Raw genomic sequence first — 14,761 nt, forward strand, 5'->3', positions numbered from 1 at the left:
AAAAAAAAAAAAAAAAAAAAAAATAAATCTTAAAAAAAATAGGGAGATGAGAAAACGAAAGGGAAAGGAGAAATAAGATGAGCTCTATATGTATGAAAATGTCATAAAATAATGCATTTAATATTCTAACCAACAAATTTAAAAGGGGTTTAAAAGTGTAACAGTTTGGCCCTATTTATCTAGCAGAAAGTTTATTACAACTTACACATATGCAAGAATGGGTACAAAATAGAAAATACTCTTAAATATATTTTCAGTAAACAACCATTCAAAGTACTGTTAGTATTATTTTCCTGAGCATAGTATGAAATAAAGCAAAAAAAAAAAAAAAAAATTAGTGGATGGCACAAATTTCCAAAGTACAACAAAAATGGTCACTCATGACATTAAGAATCTGGAATATATACATATACATTTAAAAATTCTGAGATTATACTTTGACTAGAAGACTTCTCCCCTCTTCCCCTGTTTCCTCTCTCAAAACCTCCTATATAACCTTCTGCACTCTAGAACGAGGAAAATCTTAACATGCATAAGCAAAGGACAAAAGGAGGGCCTGGTGATATGTCTCAGTGATTAAAAGTGCTTGCTGATGACCTGAGTTCAATCTGTAGCATGCATGCAAGCACATACTCATTCACAGGCACACACCTGTGCGTACAAAAACATAATAAAAAATAAAAAGGTATACTAATCAAAACATGAGGCAAATAATAGATTATATCACAAGGAATTTATTATAATGAGTCACTGAGCAATGATATAAAAGCTAATGCAAAGAAAATGAGACAGCTCCATGAAAAGGAAATAGAAAACAAGTAAAGACATGAAATTATAGATAAATACCAAGTTTTAGAACCCAAAGTCACAACAAAAGGAAAAGCTAGAATAACTAGAAATGTCAGAATAGGGTATTAATGAATTTAGTACAATAGAGATTGAATAGGCTGAACGCAGAAAAATAGTTGGAGGATGGAGATGTGCTAAGGGACTTGTGGAACATAAGAAAAGATGTGACATTTGGATCATTAATGTCTCATTAGTTGAAGAGAAAGAATGTGGTGTTGGAACTAGTATTCTAATAAGCCCATATAAAAGACATAATACACATATTTTATTTCTAAGTCATATGCCTAGATTGAGCAGATCTAGGGCTATTATAACTTATTCCCCAGCTAGCTAACTTATTCCCTAGCTTATTCCTACTTGCTGTTTCTCCAGCCATGTGGCTGTGGTCTATTGTGGCTTCCTTTTCTCTGTCCATCCTTTTCTCTCTCCTATCTGCAATCTTGTCTTGAATCTTCAGTCCTACCTTACTCCCTTCACTACCCGATCACAGGCTCTAGCCTTTTATTGACCAGTTAATAAGGGGAGAAGGTTCATATGGCATCACTTGAGTAAGAGAGTATCTGTTCATCCGGGGCAACCACATCTTGAGAAACCAGTTTTAGCTATAGAATACAAGCAACATCAGACTGACCCACTACACTGTGGAGCTAAAGTAATGTTCAAAGACATAGTGGCAAAAATTTTTCCCAAAATTTGGCAAAAAAATATGATTCTACAAAATGCTGACCAAACTTGAAGCAGGGCAGATACAAAGAACTTCATGCTGAGACACATAATAATCAGTCTTGAAAATTCTAGACAAACAAATTTTAAAAAGCAATAACACAGAAATGGCACTTTACTTAGGGGGGATAATGACTCAAATGACCACAGATTTTCCATTCGAATCCCTGAAGGTCAGAAGGAGGTAAATATCTTTGCATGTGCTGCATGAAGAGAACTATATATAAACTATAAATGTACTTCAGCGGTGTGCAGAGAGCACTCAACCCTAAATGATATGTCTTCATCAACCTCTTTTCCTTAAGATTCAGGGACGTATATGGAAGAGGAGGCAGGAAGATTGTAAAAGTCAGAGGCAGTGGGTAAGTGCAAGGCAACAGCATCCATCAGATACAACAGGACTGATGTACATATAAACACACAGAGACTGTAGCAGCACACACACGGCCTGTACAGGTACCGGTTCAAAGCAGACAAAGTCCTAGCACTGAGAAGAAGTGGACAGAAAATCCGATCCCTAATCAAGGAACTATTTAGAATTGCTATCTGTTGGGAAAGTAAACTCAGTTTTCTCCTATTGAGTGTCACTGAGTTTATCAAGCACACTCCAGTGTAGAACCCATGTCCAGCATGCTCAGGACTAGTTGGTAGATACAAATCAGACTCCATGCTTTTTGTTTTATTTTTTTGCCTTATTGAATTTTTGCTTGTTCATTTTGACCTTTGCCTTTCTTTTTATGTTATCTTTTGAGAGAGAGAGAGAGAGAGAGAGAGAGAGAGAGAGAGAGAGAGAGAGAAACAGACAGACACAGACACAGACAGAGAGACACAGAGAGACAGAGAGAGAGACAGACACAGAGAGACAGAGAGAGAGACAGAGAGACAGAGGGGCAGAGTTGGAAGTTGGGTGGGCGTAGAGGTAGGGAGGATCTGGAGGGAGTTGAGGTAGGGGAAAGAATATCATCAAACTCTATTATAATATAAAATTTAAAAATAACACACACTATAGGTGCTCTTCAGGAAAAGAGACATCTCAGCAACATCAAATGAAGGAAATGAAGGAGTTTGTCATCAATTGGACAATCTTAAAAGAACTTAAAGACAACTCAGTAAACAGCAAACAAATTAGAGAAGAAAGTACTTGGACCTTGAAAAGGGAAGAAACTACAATAGAAAAATCAAGTTTTGTATAAACACATTAGGTTTTTTTTCTCTTGAGATTTTCCACATTACATTTAATGGTTGAAGCACAACACATAGTCGTATGTACTTCAATAAAGTGTGTGAAAAATGAAGAGAACGAAAATACTTGACTAAATGAAGATTATTTTTATACTTCAAACTGGCGAAATGTTGAAATCGACAAGCTGACATGAGCAAATATTACATTTGAACAAACAAATGATATATAAAAGATTGAAAACATAGCTATCAACTACAATTCTGACATAAACATGAGTTTTATAGACTCACATGAAGTTGGTGAGATTTGTTTAAAAACACCCAGCAGTTAGGTCTAGGTCTAGGATATAATTTAGTGGTAATATGATGTTACCTAACATGTCTCTGGGTTCAATCCATAGTATTGAAAATAAGGTTTTAAAAATTCCCTGGAGGTGATCATAAGGATACATGGCAAATTAAGATATTTCTTCATAAGGAAAAAGATAGGAAACCTTTATAAGAATGATAAGTATTTGTGGTATTCAAATCATAGACATTTCTATTTCCTCTCTGTCATAGCTTTCAGGACAATGTAATGTATACATAGATTGTTCTCAAAGGCACGGTCATTAAAGTCTTAGTGTCTCCATTGGGAAGTGGTAGAACCTTTATGAGATGGAGTGGAGTGGAGTGAATCTAGGTTATTTGTAGCATGCTCTGTGGTAGGATATTGAAGACCTGCTCCCTTACTTTCTCTCTTCTGGGCTTCCTTGCCATCGTGATGTGAGTAGCTTCTTCTGCCAGGACACTGTTTGAGCACAGGCACCCTGTCTCTCAGTCTCTCAGGCTGCTATGAAATAGAGCAGTAGCTTCTGCCACCACAGTCTCCTCTTCCACATGGGACTCCACCTGATTCCCTCCTTCACCACACACTGCCTCCTTACAGGCTCAACACAGCACCCTGAAAGCATGGGCTAAAACAATTTACCAAAGCAAAACTGTTTGTTCTTCAAAGTTGCCTACTTGGAGGATTTTGCTACAGTGACAGAAGTCTGACAAATACCGGAGACTGCAGTATCTTTGTGAGGAGGGGAAGGATATAAGCATTTCTAGTCCTGCTTCCAGCTACCTGTTAGTGAAGTCCAATTCAGGACGGGTGTGGACAAGTGGTAGGTGTTCTATTCCTCACAATCCCAAGGGACAGAGACTCTCCCTTGAGCAGAATATACTGAGAAAGCTGGGACTTCTAATCACTTATGTTCAAATTCATTCTTCAGATAGATGGCTTGGAACAGATGAGAGTGAATTGAAAAGACCAGAGGGCAAACAGCAACAACAACAATAATCAAAGCACAGAAAACATCTCATCACAGAAGCTGTAGTATGTCACAGTGTGTCCCAAGTCTGTCTCTCTGCCCACACATCTTCATTTGCAAATGATCATTGCAGTGAGTCATTGGTCTGCTTTGAGGTCCCTGGCTTCTGCTACACCATCAATATTGCATCTTGATCAGAACTCCTCCTAGTTTTCCTGTTGTTGCCCTGTGTCATGGAGACCTTTCAGCTTTGTATCAGCGGGACCTGCCCTTTCACACCTCCTAATCATTTAGCAGATTATATTGATTTTGGTGTGAGCCATCTCAGAGCCCTGGATCTTGTCCTGGGTGGTATGATAGCTGGTTAGCCTGCTGGCTCTCCCTTAGCCACACCACCAGGGTGAGCCCTCCGGCACTGCTCTGGCTAGGCCATCAATGCCACCATCAGCAGGAAACAAGGGCAGCTCTCCTGCTCTAATGCTCTTGGGGACAACTCATATCCTCTTATAGCCTAGGGTTGGCTCATCTGCACGCACACCTACAGAGCCAGCTCCATTGTGCTGCCCAGTCAAGGCACAGGACCACTCTCCCAAGTGCTGCAGCCTGTTAGAGTCTGGGCCAGTATTCCTATTCTCATGCCCTCGGGCTGGCTCACTCACACCTTCACCACTAGGAATAGCTTCACTGTGTTGCTATTGCCTACTTTCCTGATTTAGGTGTTAAGAGGACTGGGCTAGCTCTCCTGACTATTTGCAGTTGGTGAGGGGCAGAGGGAGGGAGGGCATCATGCCACTGCCACCACACAACAGACTAGTGCCTGGGACAACTCTTCCTCACTCTTGTCCTCAGAGCTGGCTTACCTGAGGGCCCCTCAACCAGGTCCAGCACTACTGTGCTGCCCAGAAGAGGTACAGACCTCTGCTTTCCCCCAGTACTCTCCCTTCCATGGCTGGTTCACCTGTGCTTCCACCACCAGGGTTTGCTCTGCTGTGCTGTTCAGGTAAGGTTCAGGGTTCACTCTCCTGAGTGCTGCAGCTGGTGACAGACAGGACTAACTCTCTTGAACTCATGACCTTGTTGGCAGCTTTCTGGACTGCTGGAGGTGGTGAGGGGCTAGGGGTGCATCACTTCTGTATCTATGCTGCTCCAAAGCAGTTGAATGGTGTGGGGAGCCGTAGCTGCCACCCTATATTGAACACCTGGTCTCTGGCCAAAGCAGAGAGCATTGATAATCAAGCCATTAGTTGGAGAAGCTGTGTGCCTCCAGTTTGTGACGCAAGCTGGTATGAATTTCCCGCAGCCTATTATGCTTTGCCACGTAGCTGATGCTGATTGGGACCAGGAAAAGTATTTAACCTGTAAAGGCTGGAGGCTTCTAGATTCTACTTGAGAGAGGATTATTATGAGCCAGGCGGTGGTGGCGCACACGCCAGTAGTCCCAGCTACTAGGGAGGCTGAGAGAGAGATAATAGAGATTATAGAGATTAGAGAGATTATTAAGAAGAAGTAAAATAAGGGTTCCTGAATAAAATCTGCTTGGAGAAGGGCTCATGTTTGCCTCCTTATTTCCGCTGGACGGGTAAGGCGGCTTACAGAGTGGCAGGGTCAGTTCTCTCACACTCACAGTTCTACTTTTTTTTTCTCTCTCCCATCTGATCATCATATACTTGCACATTGTGGTTGCTCCCGCTGCAGGTTGGACAAGTGGCTGGCAGGCCTCTGGATGACATCCTCTATCCTTGCTGTGTGGCATGTCAGCAATGGACTATTTATGGCTCACTTGTGCCATGTACTGGAGTGCAGGTCCATGGGTGGCATGGTAGTCCACAGATCTCTTGTCTTTCTCCTTCCACATTGTGCTGCCTGGATTTGATTTGAGTTGAGTTTTATGAGTCCTAATCATAAGACAGCTTTGGCTACCAAGCCAGGCATCAATCTAGGATGAGCAAAAGACTGCCATCCTCTCTGCCCCTGACTGCTAAGAACAACACCACCAACCAGGTGCCATTTTGCTCAGTGCCAGGGGGCCTAAACCCATTCTTTTTAAAATTGCTTTTGTCAGGGGTCAGGGTATTTTATCATAGCAACAGAAAATGAAACTAAGACACTTGCTATCACACAGATACACATGCGTTCTCTCTCTCTGTCTCTCTCTGACTCTCTCTCTCTCTCTTTTCTTCTTTTCTGTTCTCTCTTTCTGCCTCCCTTCTTTCCCCCTCTCAGGTCTCAAAAAATTTTGTCCATAAAATCAGAATTTAACTGGATCAGCCTACAGAACAATTTATGCTCCAGAGTATTGAGAAAACAGTAGAACAATGAGGCAGCAATTAACAGATTCAATAGCAGGGTAGGGTCATGGAAAGAGAAAACGACCTGGGCCAGAACAATGTTGATTCCAGTTGCAAGTGGCTCTGTACATGCCAAGCAGCTTCCTCCGAGAAATATCAGAGGCTTCACACTGTGGGAAGCAAATACAATTCACTAAAATTATCCAGCTAGCTATCAAACAAATAAATGTGCAAATAAGTATAACAACCCCCTCAGGGTGAAGAAAAAAATACCAGAAACCAGAGCTGCTAGAACATATTATTCAAAATGTCTCATTTTCAACAAAAATTTATAAGCTATCCAAAATGTAGCCTACATATGTTGCAAAAACAAGCCGCAGATACTACCCATGAGAGCAAGCAGATGTAAGACTTAATAGATAATCCCCCTTTTTACATATTATATTCTTAATGTAGACTTTCCAGCTTTAAAAACAGTGTGTTTGAAAAGTATGTTCCAATGAGCCTCTGGATCTATTTAGAATCTGTTTCAACATCTTCCCTTCCATATACTTTATTAATTTGGGTCATCTGTCATTCATTTGGCAAAATTAGCTATAATTTGCTATGCTAATCTCATCTTTTCAAACATAAAATATTTTTTTTAATTCTTTGAGGATTTCATACAATTCAGTTCATCTCCCATGTATCCCCTGACTCCTCTCAGGTCTACCTTCACCCTCTCCCATCTTCATTCATGTCAGTCCACTGGGCCCTTAGACCACATGCTTGAAGAAAATAAACTGCCTTTTTGCCTCTCAGAAGACATTAACGGCTGATAATATCTCCTAAGTTAGGAATCAGGGACCTTTACACTGCTCATCCTGGAATGTTGAATGATTTGATCTTGTGTAGGCAATCACAGCTGCTGTAATTCATGAGTGAAGCTTTTTTTTTTTTTTAAAAGTAAATTCAGAAACCTCTGTTTCTTTCAACCTTTCTATCCTTTACTTCCACAATTACATCACCTTGGTGGAGAGTAATATAGATGTCTAATTTAGAGAGAAACAAACCATAGTCTCTTTATTCTGTCTTGAACTTGAATCAGTTGCAAATTTTTATGTTAAATATTACTCACTGTACAAGGAAACTCCAGTGAGGTCTGAGAACTCTGCTATTCAATAAGTACAGAGGTGTTAATTTAGAGGCAGCTTGATACTATTCACAGTAGTGGCTTGCCAGCTTCCCAACCATTGGCTGTTGGTGAGATGTACAGCACCACACATGTGCTTCACTCTATGTTGTAGTGTTACATTCAACCAGGAAGCAGTTTGTTACCCCTACAACACTCATGCCACACTTGCAACTATGGCCATAACTCGTCATTTTGTTATTGTTGTAGTCACAGGACCCACACCCAAATAAGACTGTGCATATCTTTTTTTATTAGATATCTTCTTTATTTATATTTCAAACGTTATCCCCTTTTCTGGTTTCTCCTCCGAAATACCCCCTATTCTCTCCCCCATTCCCATGCTCAACAACCCTCCCACTCCTGCTTCCTGGTCCTGGCATTTCCCCTCACTTAGAGGGGCTTAGAGCCTTCACAGGACCAAGGGCCTCTCCTCCCATTGATGACCGACTGGGCCATCCTCTGCTACACGTGCTGCTGGAGCCATTAGTCCCACCATGTGTACTCTTTGGTTGGTGGTTTAGTCCCTGGAAGCTCTGAGGGTAGTAGTTGGTTCATATTGTTGTTCCTCCTAAGGAGCTGTAAACCCTTCAGATCCTTGGGTCCTTTCTCTGGCTCCTTCATTGGGGACCCTGTACTCAGTTCAATGGATAGGTGTGAGCCTCGACTTCTGTATTAGGTACTATCAGAGCCTCTCAGGAGACAGCTATATCAGGCTAGAGTGCTCTTCCTTCAGTCTCTGCTCCATGCTTTATCTCTGTAACTCTTCCCATGGTTATTTTGTTCCCCCCTTCTTCTTTAGTTTCATGTGATTTGTGAATTGTATCTTGGGTATTCTGAGCTTCTGGGCTAATATCCACTTATCAGTGAGTGCACACCATGTGTGTTCTTTTGTGATTGGGTTACCTCACTCAAATTCATGAAATGGATGTGTATGACTTTTTATTCCAGCAGCCTATACAACAGCTTCTGGTACTATGAAAGCAAGCCAGCAGGGAGAATGTTTTCTTATTAGTGGCAGCATGATTTCTCCATGTTCTGTGAACAAAGTACATGGTATCTTCAACACTAGGGTTTTACTGTCAAGTTCTGGTAGGCAGCCAAATCCATGACAATAGCCTATATTGTTTTAGGATCTATGGAACATCCATGACCAAGAACTCAAAATAAGTTATCTTAGGTCTGGCATTGGGATTTTTATTTCATAACCTATAGTTTCTGCATGATCATTATCCTTTGTGTGGGATAATTCTAAGAGGATAGACTCTTGTTTTTATTGATTATGTATTGCCTAATTATGTGTGTGTGTATGTGTGTGTGTGTGCCATGTTGCATAAGTGGAAATCAGAAGACAACTTGCAGGAATCAGTTTTTTCCTTCTACTATATTGTTCCTTGCGACTGAACTCAGGTTGTTAGGCTTGGTGACAATTGTCTTTTATCTGTTGATACATCTAATCAGTCTTACTTATGAATTGTTCTTTTTTAACTTAAATTTATTTTTCCTAGTTCTTTGGTTATATTTGTCCCCCTCCTTAAACTCATCCCAGATCCACCCTCTTTATTTCCCTTTTTTCTTAGCCCCAGAAGTCCAATGTCTGCTGCCCACATATTCTTGGATCTGTGACCTTCCACTGGAGTGTGGCCAACTTATCACTGGCTACACTTTGGAAGGAAGTTGAATCTCCATTTCCTAGCAGCTATCAGTTGTAAATAGCTCCCTGTCTACAGGTGGAACTTCATGTCCATCTCCCCTCACAATACTGTGATTTGGTGTGGTTTGGAGCTTGCCATAAGTCATGCATACTGTTAAAAGTGCTACCTATGACTTTATATGTACAGTTGCCATGCTGTGTCTGGAACATACTGTTTCTTTATAGGCATCCATTACCGCTGGCTCTTAAATACTTTCCAAACCTCCCTATTCAGTGATCCCTGAGCATTGAGAGGAAGAGATATGATATAGATGCCCTATTTAAGGATGAGCATTACAAAGTCCCTTTGCTACACCTAAGGAAGACATTGGAACAACACAGGAAATTCAGAGATTCATAAAGACTTACTTTAAAAGTCTATATTTTATCAAACTGAAAAATATCAAAGACATAGATGAATTTCTCTACATATGGCTTAACAAAGTTGAATCAGAAGAGGCTGGAGATTTGGCTTAGCAGCACTGGCTGCTATTCCAGAAGATGATAGTTTGATTACAATATAGCAGCTTGACTCCAGCTTTAGGGGCTCTTGACTTCTCTCTTCTGTCTTCTTGAGTACCAGGCACAATATGGTTCATGCGAACCCAACTTGCAGACATGCATGGGAGACAAAACACTCACATACATAAAATAAGGTAGAAATTAAAAAACAATCAAAAATTTAATCGAGATGATGTTATCAATTTATAGACCTGTAATATCCAATAAGATCAAATCAGTAGTTAAAATATTCCAATGTAAAAACAAAACAAAACAAAACAAAACAAACAACAAAAATAGGCCAGCCTTATGAAGTTTCATGATGCACCTAGCCCTCAAGAGACTGGAGGCCCCAGGGAGTTTAGAGGTCTTGTTGGGTGGGGGTGGGTTGTGGGGAAATCCTCATGGAGACAGGGGGATATGGAAGAGGTATGTGACATGGAACAGTCAAAGGATGGACCGGGGTAGGGAGAATAAAATCTGGAGTATAAATAAATAAATAAATAAATAAATAAACAAACAGATAGATAGATAGATAAAGAGAAGAAGAAAACCCTCCAAAAATACAAAGTTAATACTTCTGCATGAAAACTGTTTTGTGGAAATTGGGAGTCTGTCTCAAAGCTTAGTTTACAAATTCTTCTGGACTAGAGGCAAGCAGGATCACTTGCTTTCCTTTGTTTATTTTTCTTTCCCCCAGGCCCATGTACTTATCCCTAGAGAGTGTTAAATAAAATCTTTAAAAAAATTTTTGAAATCTTTTGTGCCCTGGCTAATACCATGTTTGTTTGTTTGGTTTTTAAATCCCCCAGTCTGCCAGAAGTTTTTACACTCATTAATTCACAGTAATTCTTCCTATAGTATTCTCTAAAAGATAACCCATGTCCTTGATTTTTAGATGCAGAAAATGAGAGTCAGAGATAGCAATTTACTTTGCAGGTTATTCAGCAAATTGATAAGAGGGCTGGGTTTCAAACCCAGATCTTGAGCTGATAATTTTTTAGGGCTAACTTGAGTCTCCATGTTTCCGATCTTACAGTTGTCCTAAGCTCTTCATTTCCCAGTCTGTGCTTTAGTCCTGGTTACTCCCCTTGTTCTGACAAGTTCTTTGAATCTATGCCTCACAGGAAAAGAGTGAATTAATGTATGAAATTGATAGAAAGGAACCCCATACACTACTATATGTTCAATAAATAGAATTTTACTATTGTATTCCATTTGAGATTTGTTGCCAAACTACAAAATTGATATCATTTTCCATTTTACAGATGAGTAGATAGGTTTAAAGCAGCTAGGAACTGCTAGCAATGATGCACTCATTCCATCTGAAATAAGGCTAGTGGGATATCAATTGTCTAGACTAAAAGATGAGGTCATAAGTTCCATAGCTTATTTTGCTCTTTGTGATGAAGATAAAAAGCAAATGGGATTTCAACCAAACTGCCTTTTCCTTCATATTTTCAACAGTACCCACCAAACCTGTTAGCTCACAGTGACTCTCAAAGCAACTCTATAAAGTCTCAAGACCTAGGAAACACTTTAAAAAATCATTGTACTATAAACTAAGTTGCCTGTCATAGGAAAAAAAAAAAAAGAAATCAAAGCTTCATCTTTTCCACCTGCAGCAAGGTTACAATCTCATTGCTTTAGTAGGTTATTTGATTTATGTCTGAATTATTCTCTCTTTTTTTTAATTTTTATTAGATATTTTCTTTATTTACATGTAAATTTCTCCCTTCCCAGTTTCCCCTCTAAAAAACAAAGAAACAAACAAAAACAACAAAAACAAACCCCGGCTGAATTATTCTCTTTTTAAATACACACACACACACACACACACACACACACACATATATGACTAGCAAGGTATCTATACACACATATATGTGTATGACCTTACTAATCATTCCTTCCTGAACATCCTAATGAAACTGACTCTAGAACATTATCTTAATCCCTAGTGAATATGCCATCATAGTCATTAACAAACACCAACATAATATGTATGATGTCCAGTATCTTTGACAAATTTCTTAGGATATTAAAATTTGTAGATGCTTGAATTCTTTTCAAAAAGAATTATTTCATTTTGACCTTTTTTTCAAATGGGTACTTTTTGCTTCCTTGTTTGTCCATGCACCATATGCATGATGCAGTGCCCACAGAGACCAAAGGAAGGCATTGATGCAATATTCCTAGCTCCTAAATTCATTTTATAAAATAGCACAGTATGTGCATTAAATCTTTGCACATTTTCTGTATACTTTAAATTGTCTCTCAATCAGTTTCATGCCTACTACAATGTAAAGGCAATATAAATTGTGATCACACCAAATTATTTAGGGAATAATGGCAAGAAAAATGTCTGTACATGTTCAGTATGGTCCATATAGGCACATTTATGTTGTCCCAAAAGCAGCAGGGTCTGCTGCTGTGGCCCCTACCTGGCTGAGGTTCTCTCTCTCTTTGGGTGGCATGGGGCCTGTTGCCGAGGCCCAGGTCTCTCTCTCTCTCCCCCGGGGGTTGACCTGTTTGCTGCATGGCACCTTAATTAAAAAGGAGGCAATGTATGAATGAGTTATTTTATTGTAGGAAGGAGAAATATGCTGGTTGAGTAGAGAGAAAGAAAGGAGAGGAAGGAGAGAGAGAGAAAAGAGAAGGAGAGGGAGAAAGGCAGAGAAGAGAACAAAGAGCAGAGAGAGGAGAGAGAGAGCAAGAGGGCAAGAGGAAGTAAGAGAGTGTGAGGAGCAAGAGAGGGAGGGTAAGAGAGTGAGGAGGGGGCAAACCACCCCTTTTATTGTATAGGGTGTGGCCTGCCTGGCTTGTGGTCAGATGACTACATGTAAGGTCCAGCTAGAATGCTGGGAGTTTGAGACAGTGTCTGACTGATACAGCACACATCTCCTGCAGGGGCAGCTGTGAGGGGTCTGGGCTGAAATCTGAGCCACTGGTATCAGGAGCAATTCACCGAATGCCTACCATCCCTCAAATTACTTCCCTCAGTGGGTCTCCGGGGTTCTGAGGTGGCTCTGCTCTACTGGATTCCGGCTGTCAGAACTGTTCACTGCCCCACACACATAAACATATTTTTTATTTTCCAGTTTCCAGTGCCAGGCATTAACAAACCCAGGGCCTTATACCCTTGTTTATGCTAGGCAAGCACTGTAGCACTGAGCTAAACCTCCAGATGAGACAAATAGTTTTTCAAATATTTTCTATATATGATTGATAGATCCCATGAATATGGGACCCACAGATATTGATGGATAACCACATTTAGTGGTGATGTTTCTTTCCCAAATAAACTCCCTTTAAGTCTACAAAACATAAACTATAACCTTGGATGAAAATATAAGTCATGGCACTAGATAAATAGATCCATAAAATATTTATTAGGATAGCAGCCAGTATCAAGTAGTATATCATAGAATACCTCCCTGCAACAAGAGCATCCAAAACAAAGAGGTTTTTATATTCAATGTATTTTTGGAAGTGGTATTTATGAACCAAATGTATGTTGTTCATTGAAAAGCAATTGTTTGGGAATTTGTAACACTCTACTAAATGAGAACATAAAGGGTAAGAAATATAACCCATTGTGAATGCAAACACTTTTTGGCTCACTTCCTATGGTTTTCCTGTGTAGTGTTAGACAAGACCCTCAGGGCTACAAAAAGTTAAAGGAATTGACCCTGCCCAGAGATATTTCTTTGTTTTGTTAACAGACATGTCTGGGAGGTAAAAGAATACAATAAATATGACAAGGTTGCTGATGAGGTCTGTAGGAGTTGGGGAGGCAGAGAGATCCCTGTGGGCTGTTTGGTAAGGGAAGTCATCAAGAAAGAAACTAGACAAAAACTGGGAATTGAGGAAGAGCCATCATTCAGAGGCAAAGGGGTCAAGATAGAGCATTGCAGCCAAATGGAGCAAAGTTTGCAAAAGCCCAGCAGAGTCACGGATGTGTAAGCCATTTGGGGGACTATGGTTTAGAATGCTCTATATTGAAAAAGAGGAAGGATGACCATGAAAGTCAGTATCATAACTAACATGGATCTATGATATCCACACTAAGAAGCTTTTTGTTTTGGTATATTTGGAGGTCAAAGGTCACTTCTTTAATCACCTTTCCTCAGTCTTTTAAATTTATATTGTATGTGCATATGTATATATGCATATATGTATATATAATTGTATGTATACATGTAACCTCACATATATGGAAGTCAGATGACAACTTTTGGCAATTTTCTCCTTTCACCATGTGGTTCTCAGGGATCGAGCTTATGTCATCAGGCTTTGTGACATGCTCCTTCAAGTGCTCCACCATCTTGTCAGCCCACTCATATTACTCTTTGAGACAGGTTTCTTACTGAATCTGAAGCTTACTAATTTGGCTGGGCTGGATGGCCAATAAGCCTTAGTAATTATTCTATATACATTGCTCTGACATAGGGCGTTTAGGTACACACCATCATGTTTGACTTCTCCAATAAATACTAGGGATCTAAACTCAGTTCCTCAAAATTGATTGATAAGCACTTTACAGACTGAACAGTTTTCCCAGCCTCCAGTTAGGCATATTTTAAACAGACAGTCAATCTCATAGAAACAGAAAGTAGGATGTAACAGAGGCTGGACTTAGTGGGTGGGGGGATGTTGTATGAAGAATATAAAGTTTCAAAAAGATTTCTAGTTGAGATTCACAGAGTTCTTACTACCCAATGTAAAATATAAGGTACTTTACATATTAATTAGTTGAAATATAACTGGTCTATAATATATAAATTTATCAAAATCTCATGTTATATACTACAAATATACAATATTCAAAATGGCAGTGTAATTCAACTTCTCATATTATAAAATACAATAATGAAAAGGGAGGAAGACTCACTTTCATGTCTAGTTTCGAATTCTTGAGCTAGAGAAGGATCCCAAACAGTGTACTACTTCAGGGGCCACAGGTATTGGATTAATTTCTGCATTCAGTGTATGCTGAACTGAATTCAAAGGCAACCTTTGAAGAAATTACTTAATGGATCCTTTTTTTTTTTTT

The 14,761-nt window shown here is 39.7% G+C and overlaps 1 protein-coding gene, 1 non-coding gene and 1 pseudogene across 3 annotated transcripts in view; 1 reads left to right on the forward strand and 2 right to left on the reverse strand.

Annotated features, from left to right (window-relative positions):
• Positions 1-10,728, reverse strand: part of LOC116091292 — a 132,238-nt pseudogene extending 121,510 nt beyond the window's left edge.
• The window catches only part of LOC116078928, a 162,022-nt gene that overhangs the window by 123,933 nt on the left and 23,328 nt on the right, over positions 1-14,761 (forward strand). The gene's annotated exons all lie outside the window — the stretch shown is intronic.
• LOC116096192 lies at positions 5,939-6,080 on the reverse strand. Its single transcript, XR_004120886.1, has one exon. It is a non-coding gene; the product is annotated as a small nucleolar RNA SNORA48 (small nucleolar RNA).

This window comes from Mastomys coucha, chromosome X (assembly GCF_008632895.1).
Source record: "Mastomys coucha isolate ucsf_1 chromosome X, UCSF_Mcou_1, whole genome shotgun sequence".
Taxonomy (NCBI): domain Eukaryota; kingdom Metazoa; phylum Chordata; class Mammalia; order Rodentia; family Muridae; genus Mastomys; species Mastomys coucha.